General features: G+C 34.8%; 1 protein-coding gene across 4 annotated transcripts in view; it reads right to left on the reverse strand.

Annotated features, from left to right (window-relative positions):
- TBC1D5 (TBC1 domain family member 5) overlaps positions 1 to 23499 on the reverse strand; it is a 533625-nt gene that overhangs the window by 481236 nt on the left and 28890 nt on the right. For all 4 annotated transcript variants that reach the window (XM_049629846.1, XM_049629847.1, XM_049629845.1 and 1 more), the window contains exon 2: positions 9757 to 9816. The gene's annotated coding sequence lies outside the window, so the exon portion shown is untranslated. The remainder of the gene's footprint in view (positions 1 to 9756; positions 9817 to 23499) is intronic.

Raw genomic sequence — 23499 nt, forward strand, 5'->3', positions numbered from 1 at the left:
TCCCTGCTATTAGCTCTGAGCCCAACATGGGGCTCAATCTCACAAAAGGGTGAGACCATGACCTGAGCTGAAACCAAGTGTCAGAAGCTTAACTGACTGAGTCACTCAGGCACTCCATTTAAAAAAAAATTTTTTTTTGAGAGAGAGAGAGAGAGAGAGAGAGAGACAGAACGAATAGGGGAGAGGAGCAGAGGGAGAGAGAGAATCTAAAGCAGGCTCCACACTTAGCACAGAGCCTGACGCAGGGCTCGATCCCAAGATCCTGGGATTATGACCTGAGCCCAAATCAAGAGTTAGATGCTCAACTGACTGAGCCACTCAGGTGCCCCTATCTCATTTCTATATTTTATTTATGCTTTCATTCATTTAGGAAATACTATTTTTGTACAGAAATATTGGTAAAGATGGTACAACTCTTATTTTTATTACAAAGATAACCAATAAGATAATAATTACAACATGATACAGTAAGTGCTCTACAAAGGTTTGTAGGAAGTGAGCTGACATCACTGAGAAATCAGAGAAAGCTTTTTAGAGCTGCATCTTGCAGGATAAGTTAACCAGGAAAAGAGGTAAGCAGTGAACAGCACATAGAAAGATTGAGTCAACAAAGATTAACACATAGGCTTATTTCCTTTCCCTCATAAAACCCCAAAAAGATCTCAAATTATTGCAAAATAGAGAAGTAACATATTAAAGGAAGTAACTCATAAGAGAACTTTTCACAAAAGATAGCAAGGAGAAGCAAACTATTTTATCCACAGTACAATAACATCCAGTCTCACACATGCCACCTCTACTACCCTGGTGGCAAATCTGCAAATAAGAGAACTAGAAAAAAACTAACAAGCAGTAAGAATAAATTCATTGAAGGTAACTTCCCCAAACTGGAAAACACTTGCTTCCGGAATGAAAAGGTCCTCTGAAGTCCCAGTATAAACAATGAATAAAACCCATTCCAAAACACATCATCATAAAAACTCAGAGATAAAGATCTTAAAAGCTTTCAGAATAATAAAAACAGGTCATGCACAGAAGAAAACAATGTAGAGGGAGGGGAAAAAAGACAATGAACTTCTTGGTAGCAACACTGAATGCTGTAAAACAAAGCCTTCAAAATTCTAAAATAAACTATCTACAACCTAAAATTCTATACCCAACCAAACTATTAATCAAGTCTGAGAATAAAATGAAGTCATTTTAACCTTTCCTAAGATCTATGTCCATATAATAAGGAAGTTAAGCCAGAAAAAAGGCAATGAGTTGCAATCTGCAGAGAGAGACCAGAGCAAAGCTATCCAACCTCAGAGGATATCAAATCCTTGACCTTCTAGGGGTGCCTGGGTGGCTCAATCAGTTAAGCATCTTACTCTTGGTTTTGTCTCAGGTTATGATCTCACGTTTGTGGGACTGAGCCTTGTGTCAGTCTCCGAGCTGGGCGTGGAGCTTGTTTGTGATTCTCTCTGCCCCTCCCTGGCTCATGCGTGCACACATTTGCACCCGCTCTCTCTCTTAAAATAAACAAACTTAAAAAAAATTCTTGACCTTCTAGATCACCTCAATACTTCACAACATGAATGAAAATGGAAGCTCAATAGTACCCATAGCAAACTATACTAGAGAAAGCAATTAGAAGCAAGTATTCTTTGCCTAGGCAAAGATGCCTGTAAGATTGGAGGGAAACCCCATGGCAATGGCCATTAGTCTTCAGATTGAGTATCTACATTAAACCAGTATCAAATGACTGCCAAACTGCTACACATTCATCTCTACTGTTATGCTCACGTGCAGTGTAAAACAGCATCACTTTGAAGATAAACAAAATCATGTATCTATACCGAAATGCATACAAAGACATTTTCACTCCTGACAGGGTTTAACTAGAATATTTTATAATTATGTTTCATTTACAAAACCAATAACAAAATATAACAGTATAGCTTTCATGAAGCAAGAGAATTATTTAGAGACATAAGCAACAGTTCAATATGGTTGTCAAATCAGTATATCACTCATTAATTTCAGAATCCCCCCCCCCAAAACTGATTAATTAGCATTAGTAATTTTTCAAATTTTATGTGAAAAACTGTGCCCACTCTGTTTGGGTATCTTATAGACAAAATAAAATCTCATCTTTCAATCTATAACACATACTTCATATGCAACTAATTTTCATTTATAAAATATCAAAGAAATCAGAATAAGTCCCTATATTCCTAACTAGAAGAGTGTTTAGGCTGAAATTTTAATTTCTACATGAATTGTTGGGGTTGGTTTATTTATTTATTTATTTATTTATTTATTTATTTATTTATTTGAGAGAGGGAGAGAGAGCGCATGAGTAACTGAGGGACTTGAGTTCGCCTGATGTGGGGCCCAAGCTCATAAACCATAACGTCATGACCTGAGCCAAAGTCAGATGCTTAACCAACTGAGCCACCCAAGCTCCCCTGTTTTTTAATGGGGGGGAGGGGAGTGGGCAGGGGAGAGAGAGAGAGAGACAGACAGACAGACAGACAGACCAAAGCGGGCTCCATGCTGAGCATGGAGCCCAATGTGGGGCCAGCCCCAAGACCCTGTGATCATGACCTGAGCCAAAATCAAGTTGGACCCTCAATCAACTGAGCGACCCAGGCACTCCAAATTGTTGGTTTTGATAGAAGCTCCAATTTATGCTGGAAGAATCCTTTAAGCACATGAGTTGGAAGAGCTACAAGGAATAAGCACACATTTCTACAACAGTGGTTCTCAATCCCACCAGATCCCATACCCCTTTCATTCCCTGTACTATCCTGAAATGAAGTACAGAGATAATAAAATATAACTACACACAGAATTTTTTTAACCAATACTAATTCCATAATCATAATATTAATGAAAAATAAAAGTAATTTATATCAAAATACATATTTTATTAAATAAATGCTTAGGCATAGCTACTTAAGAAGAGAGAATAAAAGTCACATATTTGCATCTATATATAATAAATAAATAAGTTTGGATCGAAGAGATGAAAGAACAAGTCATTCTCTACAAAAACTATAGGAAAAAATGAAGAAAGAGTAAGTAGCATAGGAGAACTCCAGAATGAAAATCAGTGTTGAGGTAAGTGATTGAAGACAAAATTAATCTAATGTGAAGCTTAAATGAAATAATAACTAAAATGCCAAAACAAATCCTACACTGTTGAAATGGAAAAAATTATGAAACGTGGTTGTTAGTGCAACTGACCTGGATTTTACTTTTAAGTGCAGTGTCAAACAATTACCTATGCTAAGATGTGGTACAGTGCAGTTACAATATATCCCAGGAATGCTACCACACTGTCAAGACATATATACATTAAGTCTCTAGTACTTAAAAAAATATGATAGATGGGGCGTTTGGGTGGCTCAGTAGGTTAAGTATCCAACTCTTGATTTTGGCTCAGGTCATGATCTCATGGTTTGTGATATCGAGCCCTACTCAAGGCTCTGTGCTGACAGCATGGAGCCTGCTTGGGATTCTCTCTCTCCCTCTCTCTGCCCCTCCCCTGCTAGAGCGCGCTCGCGCTCTCTCTCTCTCTCTCTCTCCAAATAAATAAACTTAAAAAAAAAATAGTTAAAAAAAATGCAATAGATAGAGGCTGTATCTTCCTAAAAGAGAAAATAGTAAATAGAGCGAGTAAGGAAATGTAACATAAAAAGTTACAGAGAAGTTATATAATAAACTACTAGAGATGATATCAGAGTAGTACCGAAGACTAGGCAACATAAAAATAAACAATTTTTAAATATAATTTTAACTCATAATTATTCTAAAAAATGAAATTTTAATATTTAGGATGGCAATCACGAAATATCTTTATATAATTCATATTAACTAATAAAATTCAATGAGATCCATTAATTTAAAATTTAGTTTGTTGTTACAAAAACCTTAAATATCTTCTTACATATTTGCAATCAGTATTCTTGAGCCTCCAGTAAACTGCATTACTGAACTGAAAACTTTACAACTAAATTTCTAGTTAGAAATGCTATATATATATATATTTTTTTTTAAATGCTATATATAAATCAGGATGTGGAAAGAATGTGTGAAGTAAATTACATAGAATTTTAAGAGGATTTCTTTATTCTACTTAAGCCTCCCCACACAAATTTCCCCCACATTATCAGATCTTTCATGTAACTAATCTTATAAAAATTTGTATCATTACACATGAAAGCATTATTGCTTTATCTTTAAAGATAATTTAAGCAAGCAGCCACTCAAAAGTTATGTGGTACTCAGGACAATATTCTGTAGTCTGAGACGGTCCCATGCACTATAGGATACATAGCATCCCGGATCCACATCCATTAAATGCCAGAAACACTCCCACAATCATTGTGACAAACAAAAACATCTCTACTAATTTCCAAAATTTCTCTTCTGAAGGAGCACCACTCTTCCTTCTAAATCATTATTCTGGAAGAATCATAGGAAAGAGCATACTGCAACAGGAAAAACAACTTTAAAAAAATGTTCCAAAAACAAAAAGAAACACTTTTATCAATTATACTAAAAACTGTAACCTGTCAATTTTATCCTCTTCCAAATATCCTTTCTGTGACCTATATTTTTTGATGTTGTGTAAAGAGAAGGAGTTAAATAGATTTGATAACCAACCTGGATCATATGTATATCCTCTTTACATAATTTTTAATAGAAAGTTTTCCTATAATCTTTTTAATATTCCAACTTTTACTTAACCAAATTAAAGTCACAAATATGATATAATCAATAAACTGTACACATATAGGCATGCCATGCTTCTATAACTACATTTGTGTGGATTTTACTTTCTGTTTTTGTTGTTGCTATGTTGTTTGGGGTTCACAGTTTCACTGAGCAACATCAACACCAAGACACTGCATTCATAATATTCAGTATTAAAGACTCATATATCAGTATTATTTGGTGCCCCAAGAAATCCTTACTAAGAGTCCCCTTTTTTATTTTGCAAACTTTAAATTTAATAAGGTTCCATTTAATTAGTCCAGGATTCAAATATACATTCATGCCAAATTTAGCAACCGCATGGGAGGTTAGGGAGAAAGGTATTTGAAACATTTCCACGGGAACAACCTTGGGTTGCTCTCTTAAAATATCAGTGCAGGGACCCACACTACTTCACATGCTATCCACAAAACGGACGAGGTGTGAAAGAAATTTTGTGTTCAACGTGACCTTTGGCTGTACTTTCACTTGTCACAATTATAAAGGAGCTTCTCTCAGAGCCAACACAGAAGTTATATTATTACTCTTAGAACTACAGTAGTATTTTACAAAGTACTTTATACTGTGACAAACTCAAGGCAGAATATAAGGAAGCTCCTCCTTTGTTACTAGGCATAATAGGCTTTTCTGAATGAAAAGGGTTCTAATATTATACATATGAATAAGAATTATTGCACAAGAATTTTTTTTTAACTATATATTCAAACACAAATATGCCAGTGTGGTTACCTGGTTCAACTTAACAAATCATCTATAAATGCAAATAAACTGGAACTTTTAATAATCTAGTTATGACTTTAATAATGTAATATGCCATTTTAGATAAATATCTGTCAATAGGGAATTAAAAAGAAAACTACAAATAACCACCCTTTTCTAGAGATTCCTATTTTCCTATACAACATTTCACCAAGGAAAAAAACAGTGGTTTTCAAAGATATTTTGGCCAAACTGCCAACATATCAATATATACAACATGTAACATGGTGGGGCTTTTTTTGGGGGCGGGGGGGGGGGGCAGCCGGGAACCATTGGATCATCAAACATAAAATTATAAATTCTGAAGGTGTAACAAATAGAATTCATTTTCAGTACAACGTTAAATATGCCACCAATTAAAAGATTTACAAGGCAAAATGATCACAGAATATCCTGTAATGTATGACATCAAGAGAACCTTTAGAACTCTCTACTATACCATGAGCAACTTTGCTATCCTCATCTTTCTGTTCCCAAAAGCAACACCTCTTTACTTTCACCTTGAAAATAGGTTCCATAAGCTGTGAAACACCATGAGTCACACTTTATAAAAGTCATAGCCACAAACTGCTATGTATAGCTAACAAAAACATAAATACTAGCAAAAGAAGTTTTATCATAAAATCAAACATTTTAAAGATAGTGTATGTGAATTAAGATTCCTCTTAAATAGATGTTACATAAGGCTATTAGGAATTACTCAATAGGCATGTGAGATATTACTACCACACTAGTAATGGCGGGTCCTAAATTGGAAGATAAATTATATGGCCATCCTAGCTATTACACTATTTCATATTAACTAACTCATAGGCTTGGGGCATTTTATGATGTAATATTAATTATTTATTTGAAAACCCCAACTTAAAACTTTGAGTGATTCACACAGTACCCTGCTGTTCATACAAATGCAGCTACTTAGGGCACTCATACCAACATCACCCAAACTCTACTGCTATCTAACTCTAGCTCATCTGCTTTCTGATGTTCTTTGTGTGCTTCAGACCCAAGGTGAGAAAGACTGCCCTTTGTTTTCAGGTAGCAAATAGAGTTAGAAAGATCCTGTTCTCTTAGTCTCACACCAAATTGACAACATTTTTCCTTTCTCCTGGAGGCTCTGTAGAATCTTTTAAATAATTACATTTAAGTGTTTAAAATCACAATTGGTTATTTTCTCATTCTTTTTATGTACGTGTTAAAATGCTTAACTGTATATAAAACACTATATTTAGAGTTAATTTAATAGTACGTTTGTGGTCATTCTTATAAAAGCTTACACATCAGACTCTTAATCATTCTTTCAACAATATATATGTATCTAACCCTGACAATACCATTTTTTAAATAAAGAAATCCAATTTGACCTAAGAGAGCCCTGGAAATGGCCTTGGGCTTAAAGTCAAAAAGATCTGAGTGTTGGACATCTACAAGGTAAACCATACAATCTCCCTGAGGCACAAATTCTTCTTTACATAATTCTGGTCCACTATACAGGATTACAAGAAGAATCAAATCAGAAAATTCAAGAAGCTCAAGTTCTTCCTCCTGTTTAAAAAAGATGTCCAAGTGTTCTCAGAGCCTGGAGCCTGCTTTGGATTCTGTGTCTCCCTCTCCCTCTGCCCCTCCCCTGCTCACACGTGCTCGCACGTGCACACTCTCTCTCTCAAAAATAAGTAAACATTAAAAAAAATTTTTTTAAATAAAAAAGATGTCCAAGTGTAACACAAAATGAATATACTTAGCAAGTTAAACCTATCAGAGATAAATAACTACATTCTCTAAAACAAGTCCAAAAAAAAAAAAAAAACACGCCACAAAAAAACCTGCTTAATACCAACTATACAAGCAAATCATAATGGGCTAAGAAAGACCCTGAAGAGTCAGACTCAGTGAGTCCTAATCCCAGCACCAACGCTTATTGGCAGGTAGGTTGCAATGAGCAAGTTACTTAACACCTCCAAGTCTCTGTTTCCTCATTCATAAAATGAAGACAATAACTGTACTTATCTCACTGTGAAAAACAAAAAATCCATGTAAAAGATATAAGCACCGTACCTGCACATAAGTGCTCAATAAATGCTAGCTATTATTATGACAATCTCCATTAATGTCTCCTTCTAAAAACAAATCCTAAAAAATTATTTTGATGTCAGGAGAAAACTTCCCATGTGTGTGCATGTGTGTGCACACACATTTATTTTCCAATGAAGACCACTTGGTAACACAGCTAATACTCCACAAATAAGTATTAACAGTGTGGCTGGGAATATTATCATGACAACTCACATAGTAGATCTTATTCAACATTGGAGAAGGTGGCTTTCTTCTTCAAAAGAAGTCCACAGTGGCATACTGAAGTGCATTTTGAAATAAAAGTCCGTATCTGACAGTGTTTGTGGTTGTTCATCTCCAAAACAGAAGTCACGGATATGTATAATACGAACATTTTTTTTTAATTTTTTTTAAATGTTTATTTATTTCTGAGACAGAGAGAGACAGCGCATGAGTGGGGGAGGGGCAGAGAGAGACGGAGACACAGAATCCAAAGCAGGCTCCAGGCTCCGAGCTGTCAGCACAGAGCCCGACGCGGGGCTCAAACTCACAAACCTTGAGATTGTGACCTGAGCCGAAGTCGGTCGCTCAACCAACTGAGCCACTCAGACGCCTCACATTTTTAAATCCATGTATAGAAATCAAATGAAACCACTTCCTTTAAGACAAGTATATGAAGATACTAAAGCAATATCCCAATTAAACATTCATATACTCAATATTTCAAAATAAGAAATTCTAACTTGAATTGTACAATGCTGCCTCTCTCTGAAATGTTAAAATTGTAAAGTACACAGTAGTTCACTACAAGCAAACACAGAAGACCTAGTTCTGCACACAACACTGTTTTACCAAACAACTACTTAACCTATTCATTAAACCTATTCAATAAGAGAGCCCTAATAACTGCACTACCTTATGAAATAGAATCAGACAAAAGAAGAAATACCTTATCTGGTTAAAAATAGAAACTTTACAAAAGAGAATTATTAGCTCAAGTCAGAGAAATTATAGCTTGCATTTATAAAGGCCCTTGTCCATTTTAGTTCATTAAAATAAAGTGGTATAAAACTTTCCATTAAGAGATATGATATGAAATAAATATGTCACTATGACTGATATAAAAATCTATACCAACATCATGCTGTTTGCCAAATACACATATAATGATAACTTAAAAAAACAAAGGCTTCATCAGTCAAATTTATATCTCAGGGATCCAAATCTAAGTGGGACTTCATTTCTCTGAACTTTCCTAAAAATATCCCAGTAGTAAAATAGATTTGCCACTAAAATAAAATAAGACTCTATTCATGATTCTAAAGCAAGTAAGAAATGTAGACCTGTCCTTTAGAGATACAGAGGATAATGTGGACTGAGGTTTACATGTTCAACCTCAGTTTACATACTATAGGCTATATCATTAATTTGTAAGTGACTCTACAATGAGTATGTACACAACACATAAACATTCTATCATCAGTAACCCTAAACAGGTAAATTTAGAGCTAAACAAAGCATAACTGGAATTTCATCTCTACCATAAATTACTTAAAAAAAAAAAAAGAAAGAAAAACCCATGGCCATTGCAATGAATACAGTTTTGCCTTAGAGCTAATACTTTAATTTTAAAGAACCGCAAAGAAAAAAATCAAAACTAGTCAGTAACAATGCAGCCTCTAAAAGCAATAAACTCAAAATTAAGTTATAAATAATTTAAAGCATGTCATGAAGATGTATTAATAATTCATCAGATAAATAATTTACTAAATAATCAAATAAATAAATAATGAAATACATAAATAAATCAGCAAATAAATAATTCTGCAAAATAACCTAAACAATAAGTCACCCAAACAAATCACAAGCCTACAAAACTACAATGATTTTCTGGATTCTGATAGTTTTAAATAAGCAAATGTACATAAACTAGATCAATCCTTGTTAGAATTAGAAATATTTTTCAATGGTATTGGTAAAATCCTCATCTCAATACATAAAAACACATTTTCAATTTTTAAAAGACTGCATTGGATTAGTTCTTATAAATTATTAATAAGATTATAATATATCCTGCTCTATATTTTACATATAATATCTTCGCCTAACATATTTTCCCCTGGAACAACTGGATACTTAAAATATTCTTAACTTACATTTGTTTTTCAAAGCAATACTTACAGTATAATGGCACTGTCTTTCTGATAATTTTCCTGTCTTCTCAAAGTCTTTGCAAATTTTCTGCAGAGGTAGAACAATAAGAATAAGCTTAATTATTACAGATAAGATTTCATCACTAATGAACAAGGTTTTATAATTCTACAAAGTAGCAATGAGAAGTGGACATTTGTTGTAAACTGTGCAAAGTTTTTAGAAGTCTTTAGTGGACCAAGTACATGCTGACAGAGGCTAGCTTCCTCTATTGGAGCTGACACACCAGCTGTCACAATTGGCAGGATTTCAGATATGAGGACAAAAACTTTGAAGGACAATGTGATTGGCTATCCTCAATGTGAGAAGCTCAAAGTCGCTGAAAGAATACAGGAGATCACTTAACTACTACATTTGAATATAGTGGCAATCTAATTAGAGCACCACGAAGAGTCAAAACACAACTGACCTCATAAATGAGTTTTCGCCGAACATTTAAAGTTTTTGTCTACCCACGGTAATAATACTCTTCAAGTCCATAAATAGTAGATCCCAAACTATGATAGCCTTGACCACAGAAATAAGAACTCTGAAATGGGTTTTCTATACATTCCAAAGAATAAACTCAAACAAGATAGCACAACATTTAAAATTAACCAAAGTTTTTTATATAATTTATCTCAATCAACTATCAAAACAACCTTTCAGTTAGGTAATATTTTACCTATCCACAGTTAAGGAAACTGAAGCTCAGTAAAACTATTATACTGCCTATGCCCCCAAGTGGAAGGGAAGATTCTAACTCTCTCTACACAACTCCTTGAACTAAAGGCCCCTTAAATCTGACCCCCACCTAAAAAAATACAGCAAATCCTAAAACACCACAAATTGGTTAGAGCAGTGGTTCTCAACTGGAGAACAATGCGCCTCCCAAGGAACATTGGCAATGTTTGGATACATTTTTGGTGGTCACGACTGGTATTATTGGCATCTAATGGGTAGAGATCAGGGATGCTGCTAATAGACATTTACAATGCACAGAAGAGACACCCCCCCACCCAAGAATTATCTGGCCTAAAATGTTAATAGTGCTGATGAGAAACCTTAGGTTAGAGTAAAATGATTTTTAGCAGTGTATGGTTTTCCTCTTACAGTACGTATTCGGTTCAGAGATGTAAAGTTGTTTGTTATGTGTATAACATTGTATATAGTGGAATACCTTGGGAAAAAAATTTATATCCTTCAAAGAATGAATAGATATATGGGAACTCTGTAGTTTCTGCTCAGTTTTTCTGTAAAACTGAAACTGCTCAAAAAAAAAGTTTATTGGGGCACCTGGGTGGCTCAGTTGGTTGAGCGTCCAAACTCTTGATTTTGGCTCAGGTCATGACCCCAGGGGATCAAGCCCCACCTCAGGCTCCACACCTAGCATGCAGCCTGCTTAACATATTCTCTCTCTCTCTCTCTCTCTCAGGGGCACCTGGGTGGCTCAGTCAGTTGAGTGTCTGACTGTATTTCAGCTCAGGTCATGATCTCACAGTTTGTGAGTTCGAGCCCTGCATCTGGCTCTGTGTGGACAGTATGGAGCCTGCTTGGGATTCTCTCTCTCCCTCTCTTTCTCTCTGCCCCTCCTCTGCTCACATTCTCTGTCTCAAAATAAATAAATAAACACACAAAAAAACTGTCACTCTCTCCCTATGCCCCTCTCCCCTACTCGTGCTCTTAAAAAAAAAAAAAAGTTTTTTAACTTTTTAAATGTGTGTCATTTATTTCACTAAATTTATGAATACTTTATTAGAATCAATACTAAAAAAAAGTCTACAGTAATAAAATTTTTTTTAATTTTTCATTTATCAAAATTTTTCCAATGTTAATATGAGAACATTAAAAGTCACATTTATGAGCTGACTTTGTCAGAGTGACTAGCCAATATATTTAATAATATTAAAAATCATAGGACGTGAAGGAATTATTCTGATAAAATACAGTATATAATCTGCAACTGTTTGTGGTTGATTTTTTCGGCTACTTTTGTTTTGGGTTTTGGGGGTTTTCTGTTTGTTTTTGTGTAAACGCTACCTCTAGGTTGGGAGTAAGAAGCTAACCTATCTGGGCCCCATTTGTTTTCAACTTACAAACATTCACATATCACATTTGTCAGCTTTATTCAAGTCACTCCTAGCCAGATGCTACATCCATCATTCTTAACAATTTACTCCGACATATTGATTACTTTGTTCATATCACTCTGTAGAACTAATCATTCATACTTCAAACTTCTACAAATCCTACCATCTTCTATATTTCTGAATTTTTTCTATTCTACTGTACATTTTTCTGGGTACTTAGATATTGCATACATCTAAAAGAAATTATATCTTTCTTGTATCTTTACAACTATCTTGCATCGCCTTGAATCTTCCAGAGCTATTACCAGGTATACATACTATTGTTACATTGGAATTAACTCTATTTGTAAGTCTCATAATTTGGGATGCCTGGAAGTTCTGCACACTTTCTAGAGTGATTCAATTTCCTAAGCCCCCACTACTACCATATAAAACTAGAAAAAACGGAAAAAGGCAAGCAATTGATATATTTAAAACTACTAACATGTATATTGGATTGACCAAAACAGCAAATATATCGTCCCCATGCTCTAGAACTTGGGGGAAATAAGACAAACACACACACGCATGCACGCACACACACACAGAGCAGGGAGGAAGAGAAAGAAATTCAGAGACAAATGTATAATCCAGACAATATGTACTACCAAAAATCCAAATGGTAAAAGTCACAGGCACAGATAATCAGAGAAGGCTCCTCAAATGAGACCAAATTAATACAGGGCTAAAACAGTGGGTCTCAAACATGGGAGACGTCATCCCCTACAAAGCACATGTGGCAATGTCTGAAACTCTTTCATTTATCACAAATGGAAGGTATTATTTGCATCTAATGGGCAGAGGCCAGGGATGCTGCTAACATCCTACAATGCACAGGATAGCCCCCACAGAAATGAATTATTCAGCCCAAAATGTCAACACTGCTAGAAGAAGCAGTTGGAGTCAAAATAAGAGATAGCATTTAAGCAGGATGGAATGACATGAGTAAGAGAATGATAGCTACAATATACGATGTCTTTAATAAACCAGAATATGACTAGTAAAAGAATGGGGGGGGGGCGGGGACGAGATTAGAAAACATAACTAGGCATAGACTGTGATGGGCCCACACAGTAAGTCTGACAGACCAAGGAGATAAAGAAAAATGCCTATTATAATAACAAAAACATAAGACAGCTGAGGCGCAAAATAGCAACATACTTGATAAGAGACAAAATTGTAGATAGATGTAGACACTGATTTCCAGCAGTATGGCAGACTAGATTATCTTGATACTGTTATATATCACTTTTTAAAGTTAGTAGAAAAATCTATTTTAATGAATTGCTTAGCTAGCAAGAAAGTACAGTATTCACCTAAGCTATAAACAAAATAAACGTAGAATAAGCAAACCCAGAAAATAGCTTTTATCTTGATAGTAGGTGTCGCACTGCAGAAACTGGGCTTACATCCTGATGGCTCCACAGGCTCAGGAGACAGACTCTAAAAGTCTGTCAAAAGGAAACCCTACATAAAGCTGTTACTCTGAAGGGCTATACCCTCACGTTAATAGCACCACAAAGATCTCCCTCCTGTTACCCTTTACAGTCATACCCACCCTTGGCCCCCACCATCCCTAACCCCTGGCAACCTCCAATCTCTCTGATCATCTCTAATTCTGTTATTGCAAGAATGTTTTATCAATTCTCTTGACACTGTAACCACAAAGTATAACCTTCACAAAGGTTCTCAGGATACACTCATGCTACTTGTAAAATCCAATAAACCTCATATGACAATGTTATTTAAAGTACTCTTAAATTGTTAGTACCCCGAGGCATCTGGGGGAAGAAGCATAGGCAAATTATTGGTGAAAGAAAGTAACTTCAATCCAGGCCTCAAAGAATCCACCAACTTTCAAAAACAACTCTACTCAAATTTTTAAAAAAGTCACAAAACATACAAGGAAACTAGACACAATGAATGAATCAACACAAACAAAAGACAGCAGGATTAGACTACAGATTCTTCAATTATTGAAAAGATTATACAATAAGGATGTTCCAAGCAATAGAAAAGCTTAAAATACATGTATGAGTTAAATAAATCCTCAAGAAATAAAAAACACAGGTTTTAATTTAGGGTAAAGTTAAATAGTAGACTCAATACAAATAATCACAAAGACTTTTAAAACCTATGTAAAATTTCAGTTCAGAGAGACGAAGAAAGAAAATATGTAAGAGCAACTAAGAAAAACAAAGAATAGAGTAAGAAGGCCTAACAAAATAATTCTGAAACCATCTGTGATGAAGAACCATTTTTCAAATTTTTAATCCACTGCAGACAAAAGCTATAAAATGTACTTAGATATCATAGTAATAATCAAGTTGTTATTAAAAGTTTCTGAATGGTTACTCTGAATTTTTGTCCTTAATTCATCACAGACCAATGAAATCAGTTTGCAGACCAACACTGACCTGAAAATCACATTTGAAGTAGCAATGCTCTGAAACACAAACAGATCAAGATTAGAAAAGAATGTAAAAGGGGCGCCTGGGTGGCTCAGTCGGTTAAGCGGCCGACTTCAGCTCAGGTCACGATCTCGCGGTCCATGGGTTCGAGCCCCGCGTCGGGCTCTGGGCTGATGGCTCAGAGCCTGGAGCCTACTTCCAATTCTGTGTCTCCCTCTCTCTCTGCCCCTCCCCCGTTCATGCTCTGTCTCTCTCTGTCTCAAAAATAAATAAAACGTTAAAAAAAAATTTTTTTTTTAAAAAGAAAAGAATGTAAAAGAGAAAAGAGTAGAGGTAACACTGGAACAGACAATGGTTGAAAATTTCCCAACCTAAGTGAAGACACAGTTGGACAATCTAAGATGCGAGAAAAAAACAGATAATAAACATAATAAACAGGTAAACTTGCGGTTAACTCATTATCAGTGCAAAGGCTACAGCCACCACAATACCTGCAGCACAATTCCAGACTTGCATTTTCTATCATTGTTTTTAAAAAACTAACGACTTGGCTAGATGTGCTCTAGTAGAGACAAATGGTCTCCGTAAAGAAAGTTATTGAGACCAGGTTTTAACAGCTAATGATATCCTTTCCCACCGGAAACATTCTGGCCATACTTTCACTAAACACTAAACTCTGCCCATGCTGCCACTCATACTAAATTGTGTTTGGTTTATTTAGAGCTATTTTTAATGTAACAAAAAAACACAAAACAACAATAAATATTCTTGTATCTTTAGAGTCTGAAAATATTTTCAATTATACTGAAATGAACAGGATTCCAATTTCCATTACCTTTTTCAGTGTGAGGTGAGCTACAAAATACTTCAGCATACTTTACCTATCGAATCCTCTAAGCACAAGAGATTCTTTTATTTCTAAACACAGTTCATTTAAAAGACACTGCTCAGACATCTAACAGAAATCAAATGGAAATTCAAACCTACCTGAAAAAAAGAAACTATACCTCCTGAGGAAGAATCATAACTACTATTTGTGTAAGTGTTTGGTCATGTTTTCAAATGCTTGACACACATCTAATTGAAGCATCCCAATAACCTGATGGGATCCTGGTTTCACAGAACAGATATAATAAAGGCTAAAAGCTTATAAAGTCAAAAAACATGTTGAACGGCATCAAAAAACACACAAGAAAAGACATGTAAATTAAATGTAACAATATAAGGAGAAAAAGATACCCAAAATCTAACCAATGGCTGCTTCTTCGCATCATACCCCATCACATGCAATTGAAAGGACGATCACTAGGCACACGTAGCAAATAAACTAAATGAAGTGATATACTAACCTATGTGATTCTGTATCACCAAATGCAAACAATTTATCAAGATTTTTTAAAATTTCACTGCTTATTGAATCTTAAGGTTCCTATGGTGCTACATCTAAGGATATGGGAAAAATTTTTAATAGAAAACTGGGCTAAGCAGTTAAAACATCCATCAGGTAAAAGTGAGTAAAGGCTGAGAAAGGCAGAAACTGTCAGACCATTTCAAAAACCTCAGCGGTAAGGTCCTTAAATAAAATTTTTTTCCAAACTATTCCATAGGTATACAGATTCAAAGTTAATGCCTGAGCAGATAAAAGATACCAAACACCTTAACTTTGTGGTTTAGAATAAAGATGGATTTAAGCTGGAAACTTATGATGAATTTTTTAATGCATTATTTCAACCAGAGACAATAGTCAGACCGTAAGAATATTTGGCCTTATAATTTAAAATTCTGACAACCCACCCCAACTTTAACTAATCACCAATCCATTCCAATACAAAGAAAAATGAAATACTCCGTGGTGCCTTTTGAATTTTTATTCAAACTTATAATTAAATTTGTGTGTATTCTTCTCAGCTTCTTCAAGTCTTCTTCGTGGAGAGAAAAAGGCAGACTTTAAAAACATACACACATACATATACATATCCAGACATAAAAATGTTCCCATAATTGTAAGCTTCTCACTGGTACTTCCTGATCGTTACTTAAAACATAAAAGTGAACAAGTAAATAAATTTTTAAGGTAATACTAAAAATCAATGTTCTTTTAAAATACATTATTAAGGGGCGCCTGGGTGGCTCAGTCAGTTAAGTGTCCGACTTCAGCTCAGGTCATGATCTCAGCTTGTGGGTTTGAGCCCCACATCAGGCTCTGCACTGACTGTGTAAAGTCTGCTCGGGATTCATTCATTCATTCATTCATTCATTCTCTCTCTCTCTCTCTCTCTCCCCAAAATAAATAAAAATATAATAAAATATATTATTAAGTAAAAGCAAATTACAAAGATCTTTCTATGGCATCCATTAAAACAAGCCACAAAGCCAAAATTCTTCATCATAAACATTTATAAATGGCTTAAAATTGGTGGGAAATAAAGGTTAGTACTTTTCACCTCTTGAGCTTACAACAGGGACACTCTAGTAACTAAAATCACTGACATCTAAAGATTAATATCCTAAGTCAGAGAATCAAAAGCTTTCCCACCAAAACACCTCTAATAAGCACCTCAACAGGCAAAAAATTCATATACATGGGGATCTGGGAAGAGAGGCCAAAACTGCTAACAGTTATCATTAGTTTTCTTCAGCAAGTATTATCTTAAAATAATTATGTTAATTATTTCCCATTCCATAATATCTCAGCTCGAAAAGAATGCACCATGTTTGTCCTACTGCCTCACTAGAAAAGGTATATACAGTTAAGGGTCTCACTCTTCTGCTCAAACCAGAACCTCATGCCTCTGTTCAGCGGAGCACAGATTTTATACACGAAGAAAGCTAATTCTAATAAATTTCTGGGTTTAATCAGCTATTCTTTTCCATAAACACTAAATCCACCAAAGAATTAACTCTACCTTAACACACACACCACTAGTAAGTTGTTCTTTTAAAATTTTTTAACCAACACTTATTGCTTGAATAGTTCAGCCTTAAAACGTATCACATATTATAGAAAAATAATTGGTAACCATGTTATAGCCAACTCTTTCTTCAGTAATTAAGGAATAACTCTAGCATTAAATTGCAAATATTAGCAAGAAAATCAAATGGAGATAGTTCATGCCTTGTTCTCACCTAATTATGAAAATTATCTAAAAAGGTTATATGACTTATTTCAAATTCTATATAGTTAGAAGTTATAACTATTCATAATTATACATTTGAGCTTAAATTATCTTAAATTAAATATTCTGAATTTAAATTATCTTTATGAATTTTATAATTAAGCCAGTCTTATCATTTGTATTAAATCCTTTAACAAAAAAATTATATCTAATCTGAAATTTTAAGAACTATTTTTTAAAAGTCATTAATTTTCAGTCACCTTTTGATTGGATTGCCATTTACATATAAAGAAATACAGGGTAGTATTTTTGCATTTAAGTTCTAACAAAGGTAAATAAAAATCATTAACTAAAGGTTATTTTAAGTTTTTAAATTTAAATTAGTGGGTTTCCTAAACTTCTGGATAATTTTTGGTAAATGCTTTTTGTTTAAAATTATAAACTTCCACATAATTATAAATGCAATTTTAATCTAAGTTTTTTAATTTGACATAATTTAAATTCAAAGGTATCGTGAATAGTTGTTATAACATTTAATTACACTGTGTTTGAAACATTTATTTTTATATCACTTTAAGAAAAAAATTACAGGTCATGCCCTATCTCTACTCTATTTTACTATCAATAGATTTTATCACACATGAAAATTGATCCTTATGTTCCATATATATATATATACATATATATATATATAGGGTATGACATTATATCCATTTTCTCTCTTCAATAACATTTATAAAAATTGTCACAGTGAACTTAGTCAAAAAATGTGAGTTAAGATTTTAAAGTACATTTTATGGGGGCGCCTGGGTGGCTCAGTCGGTTGAGCGCCGACTTCGGCTCAGGGCATGATCTCACGGTCCGTGAGTTCGAGCCCCGCATCGGGCCCCTGTGCTGACAGCTCAGAGCCCAGAGCCTGTTTCAGATTCTGTGTCTCCCTCTCTCTGACCCTCCCCCATTCATGCTCTGTCTCTCTCTGTCTCAAAAATAAATAAATGTTAAAGTACATTTTATGGGTAAAGTTCCTAGAATCTTTAGATATCTAAATTTAATTTCCTGAAGAGTTACTGAAAGATTAAACTACTATAATCAAACACTTTTACAACAATAAAAAAAATTAATGCAACAAAATGTCCACATAGAGAAATATTTTATGTTTCTGCCAAAAGCCCAATTATTTCGATATATGCCAATACACAAAAATCAGGTAAAACAAAACACATAGTTGTGGGGAATTCTGTATGACAGCTTTTACTTTTATGAATTAAGCACAAATCTAGTGGTTAACGGCAGTTAATACAGTTTCTCTACAACTATACACATAAGTTAAATAAAATAAACAATGAATACATAAAAGTAGTTCCACTTCTATCCATAAGAAGCCAAGTTAACTTCCTGAGCAGAAAGAATTGAAAAAGGAACATGCTAAATAATATGAAACCTAAATACAGATAAAGCTGTAAATCGAATTCACTGGATAAGCTTTTTTTGAGAAATTTCGGAACTATAAAATAAATTTATACACACACACACACACACACACACACATATACACACACACACACACACACACACACACATATGTAACAAATATCTATGTTTCCCCAACCAGAATTTATAACAAATGACATTCACGTTATGAATTCAAACTCACATAACTATGAACCTTTATTTGTTTCACTTTATGTGCATTTATTAAAGAATAAGCAGAGATAAAATTAAAGTCCACTGTTCATCATTCCCAGTGCTATTTCCTTCTTCTTACCTCTTTATTAGCAACCATTGTCATGAGATTGACATACAGCCTCCTAATTCATTTTCTACATTTTTATCTACATATTTAAGTGAGTCGTGTTTTGTATATTTTTTCAATCTTCATAAATGGTATCATAGTGAAAATACTTGGTTTTTCATTCAACATTATCTTTGAGATCTAAATATAGATATACTTTATTCCTTTCAACTATTATGACGTACTGAATCACAGGCGCATACTACATTTTATTTATCCATCATCTACCAACGGACATTTAGATTGTTTCTAATTTTGCACTATCACAATGCTTTAATGAATATCCTTGAACAAATCTCCATGTTCATACATAATACCATGTGAACTTTGTTCTCCAAAGTAAGGTTTCTCAACCTCAGCACTACTGACATTTTTGGAATGAGTAATTCTCTATTGTGGAGGTCTGTCCTGTGAACTGTAGGGCATTTGGCAGCATCCTTGATCTCTACTCACTAGATGCCTCCCCAGATGTGACAATCAAAACCATCTCCAGGCATTGCCAAATGTCCCCTGAGAGGTAAAAATGCCCTGGTTGAGAATCACTGTTCTAAGGTATAGTTGAAAGTAGAATTTTTGGGTTATATATATATTTTCCATTTTACTGAATACTGCACAACTGTTCTCTAAACAGCCATATCAACTTATACTCCCATCAGCATATAATACCTGATTTCCAAATATCCTTGCCAAAACTTGATAATGTGTACCAATTTAAATCTTTCCAGCAAAATAAATCATTAATTTCCCAAAAGGAGACTGCCACTGCAACTATTAACTTCAAGAAAAAAGGTTCACAGATGCCACTTCCAAGAAATCAAAACTAAAAACCCTAACCTTAAATGGGGGAACTGACTTACATTATAGCCCCTTCTCATTTTACTTTGCCTCTTTTCTGCTAAGTGAATTTTTCTTGACTGAGTTAATTTTAACTTTATAGTGTTAGTTTTCTAGAAGCTTCAAAATTATGATCCTTAGTCCACATTTCTTAAAACTTTCAACACCATACAGAGTTTTAAATAACTGACTTTAAGTATTTCAATTGGTGTCCTCACTTGTGAAAGGTTCCTCACTCTAACACTTCTTTTCTCTCAACATTTTTTTTTTTAATTTATTATTTTTGGGACAGAGAGAGACAGAGCATGAACGGGGGAGGGGCAGAGAGAGAGGGAGACACAGAATCGGAAACAGGCTCCAGGCTCCGAGCCATCAGCCCAGAGCCTGACGCGGGGCTCGAACTCACGGACCGCGAGATCGTGACCTGGCTGAAGTCGGACACTTAACCGACTGCGCCACCCAGGCGCCCCAACACTTCTAAATTGATCATCTCTACATATAAAAGTTGGCTAGAGATATACAAGTGGACATTCACGATGGAAATATCTTTTACCAAATACCCTATCTGTAAAGGAATCTACTCAGCAATTGATTCTAAAACTAGAAATCAGACTGAATCAAGACAGTGGACTAAACACACGTTATAGCTTCCCACCTCATAGCAAATCTACAGAAATTAGATCTGAAATACGTGGTTCCTGATTGCCAACCCCCTGTAAAGATCAACTGTAATTCTTGCTCATCAGTTCTATCAGTTCTGCATTGTTTTTTAATATAAATTCTACTCTGGGGTAAGCAGTCTTGTATGGATTCCTCTTAGTGGCACCAAAAGAACCTTGTCTAAGACAGCAGCATAATGAAACGATGATTCCACTGATAACGATTCCAACCCTGACCAGACTGAAAACTCAGGAGGTAGACCAGAAACTAAAAGGGATACCAGAAAAATAGAAAACAAATTTTACCTTAAGTAAAAACAACAACAACAAAAAAACAACAACAAAAAAAAACAACACTATATTTGCTGCAAAATACAGAAGTTTCTCTGAGAATAGTACAAAAGCTAGGATATTTGAAGCTAGGGGAGTCTGAAGGCTATCACCAGCACAAAGAGTAAGAATATCAGGCATCAGGGACCTCCACACTGCTCGCCCCCATACCCCAAGGCCAAGCAGCCAGTAAGAAATAAGAGAATTATCTGTGTGTCTTCTCCCACCCACCTGCCCTCCAAAAAGGAGGAATGTGGACCCTTGGTAAAAACCAGTTTGTAGAAGACGGGTACCCAACCTAAAGAATATGTAACTCAACATTTTACTATTGAAGGTTTCTGAGAAAAAATGATCAAATTAATGTTTTAGGAAGATTAATCCAGTATTATTTAACAAGGATGAACAAAGAAGAGGGAAGAATACAGACAGGAAAGCCAGTCAGGAAACGGTACAGGTAAGTAAGAACCTGAAATCCAAGAACTTAACAGAAAACATAGATTAACCTAGACGTACTGATTAAGAACAGAAAGAACCTGTTGAACAATTTGATGTTATGAGACAGGAAAAGATAAAGACTGCTTCATTCATTTATTTTCAGAAAATGCTTACTATAAGTTTTATTACAATATCCCTAGCACTTAGCATTATTAAATCAATCTGAGATAAGTCAAAAGTAACCCTTAAGATTTGGGGCTTCAAGGACACCTGGGTGCTTCAGTCGGTTTGAGTGTCTAACTTCGGCTCAGGTCATGATCTCACAGTTCAAGAGTTCGAGCCCCACGCTGGGCTCTGTGCTGACAGCTCAGAGCCTGGAGCCTGCTTCTGAGTCTGTGTCTCCCTCTCTCTCTTCCCCTCCCCTGCTCAAGTTTGCTCACTCTCTCTCTCTCTCTCAAAAGTAAGTAAAAATATTAAAACAATTAAAAAAAAAGATTCGGGGCTTCAGAAAGTAGTATGAGGCAAATAACGAGCAAATTCTGGAGAGAACACTTGATTTTAAAAGACTAGTTGATTATTTCAGTTTTAGAAATGCTGAGTTTTTTTTAGTTTTATTTTTATGTAAAAAAACTTTTTGTACCAAATATATTTATAAAAGTTTTTACCTTTGTATGATGAGGTATTTGATATGTGCAAAGAATCTGATAAGAATATATGTAAAATATACCATAAAGCACAAAAATAAAATGAATGATAAACTCATCTCTGATCTAAAAAGTAGAGTATGAACAGTATCTTTAAGTTCTTGTTGTGTTCATCCCGAATTTTAACCTGCCCCACATTCCACATAGGAAATCACTGTACTAAATTTTTACTTAATCATACCCTTACCTTTCCTTAGTGTTTTACCCTGTTTCTGTATCATTAAACACTATGTTTAGTTTTTAACTTGTTTGTACTTTCCGATTAAAAACGGAATCATACTATAAGGCATGCCTTATTTTATTGTGCTTAGCTTTATTGTGCTTCACAGATACTGCCTTTTTTTTTTTTTCCAACAAACTGAAGGTTTGTGGCAACCCTGCATCAAGCAAGTTTATCAGCACAATTTTCCCATCAGCTGCTCACTTCATGTCTCTGTCTCACACTTTTGGTAATTCTCGCAATATTTCAAATTTTTTCATAATTATATTTATTATGGTGATCTATGATCAGTGATTATGACTCAATTAAAGGTCAGATGATGGTTGGCATTTTTTAGCACTAAAGTATTTTTTAATTAAAATATGTACATTTTTTTGGACATGATACTACACACTTAATAGACTAATTGTAAACTTTTATAAGCACTGAGAAGTCAAAAAATTCATCTGACATGCTTTCTTGCAATATTTGCCTACTGAAGAGATCTGGAACCAAACAGGCAATACCTCCACGGAATACCTGTATGTGTGTTTTCCAGTGAAGACACACTATTTTTTCACTATATACGATTCTACGATAATCAATGTGGGTATATGTGGCTATAGGTCATTCATCTGTGGTATTCTGTAACACTTCAATATGCTACTGTATGAACACTTTTAATGTACATCACAACTTCCTCACCCCTTCTCCTGCTGATGTGTATTTGACTGTTTCTAAGTTCATGCTATTATAAATAATGTTTCTAACAAATCATTCTTGAACACCTCTCCTGTTACACACATCCAAGAATTTTTCTTACATAACCAGAAGAGAGATTTTGTCACAGGTTACATGCATGTTCAATTTTAAAGACAATGCTAAATTATTTTCACTTTATTTTTTTTAACGTTTTATTTATTTTTGAGTGACAGAGACAGAGTGCAAGCGAGGGAGGGGCAGAGAGAGAGGGAGACACAGAATCTGAAGCAGGCTACGGGCTCAGAGCCATCAGCACAGAGCCCAGCGCAGGGCTCAAACTCACAAACCTGTGGGATCATGACCTGAGCTGAAGTCAGATGTTTAACTGACTGAGCCACCCAGGTGCCCCTCATTATTTTCAAA

The sequence above is a fragment of the Panthera uncia genome, chromosome C2 (genome assembly GCF_023721935.1).
Source record: "Panthera uncia isolate 11264 chromosome C2, Puncia_PCG_1.0, whole genome shotgun sequence".
NCBI lineage: Eukaryota > Metazoa > Chordata > Mammalia > Carnivora > Felidae > Panthera > Panthera uncia.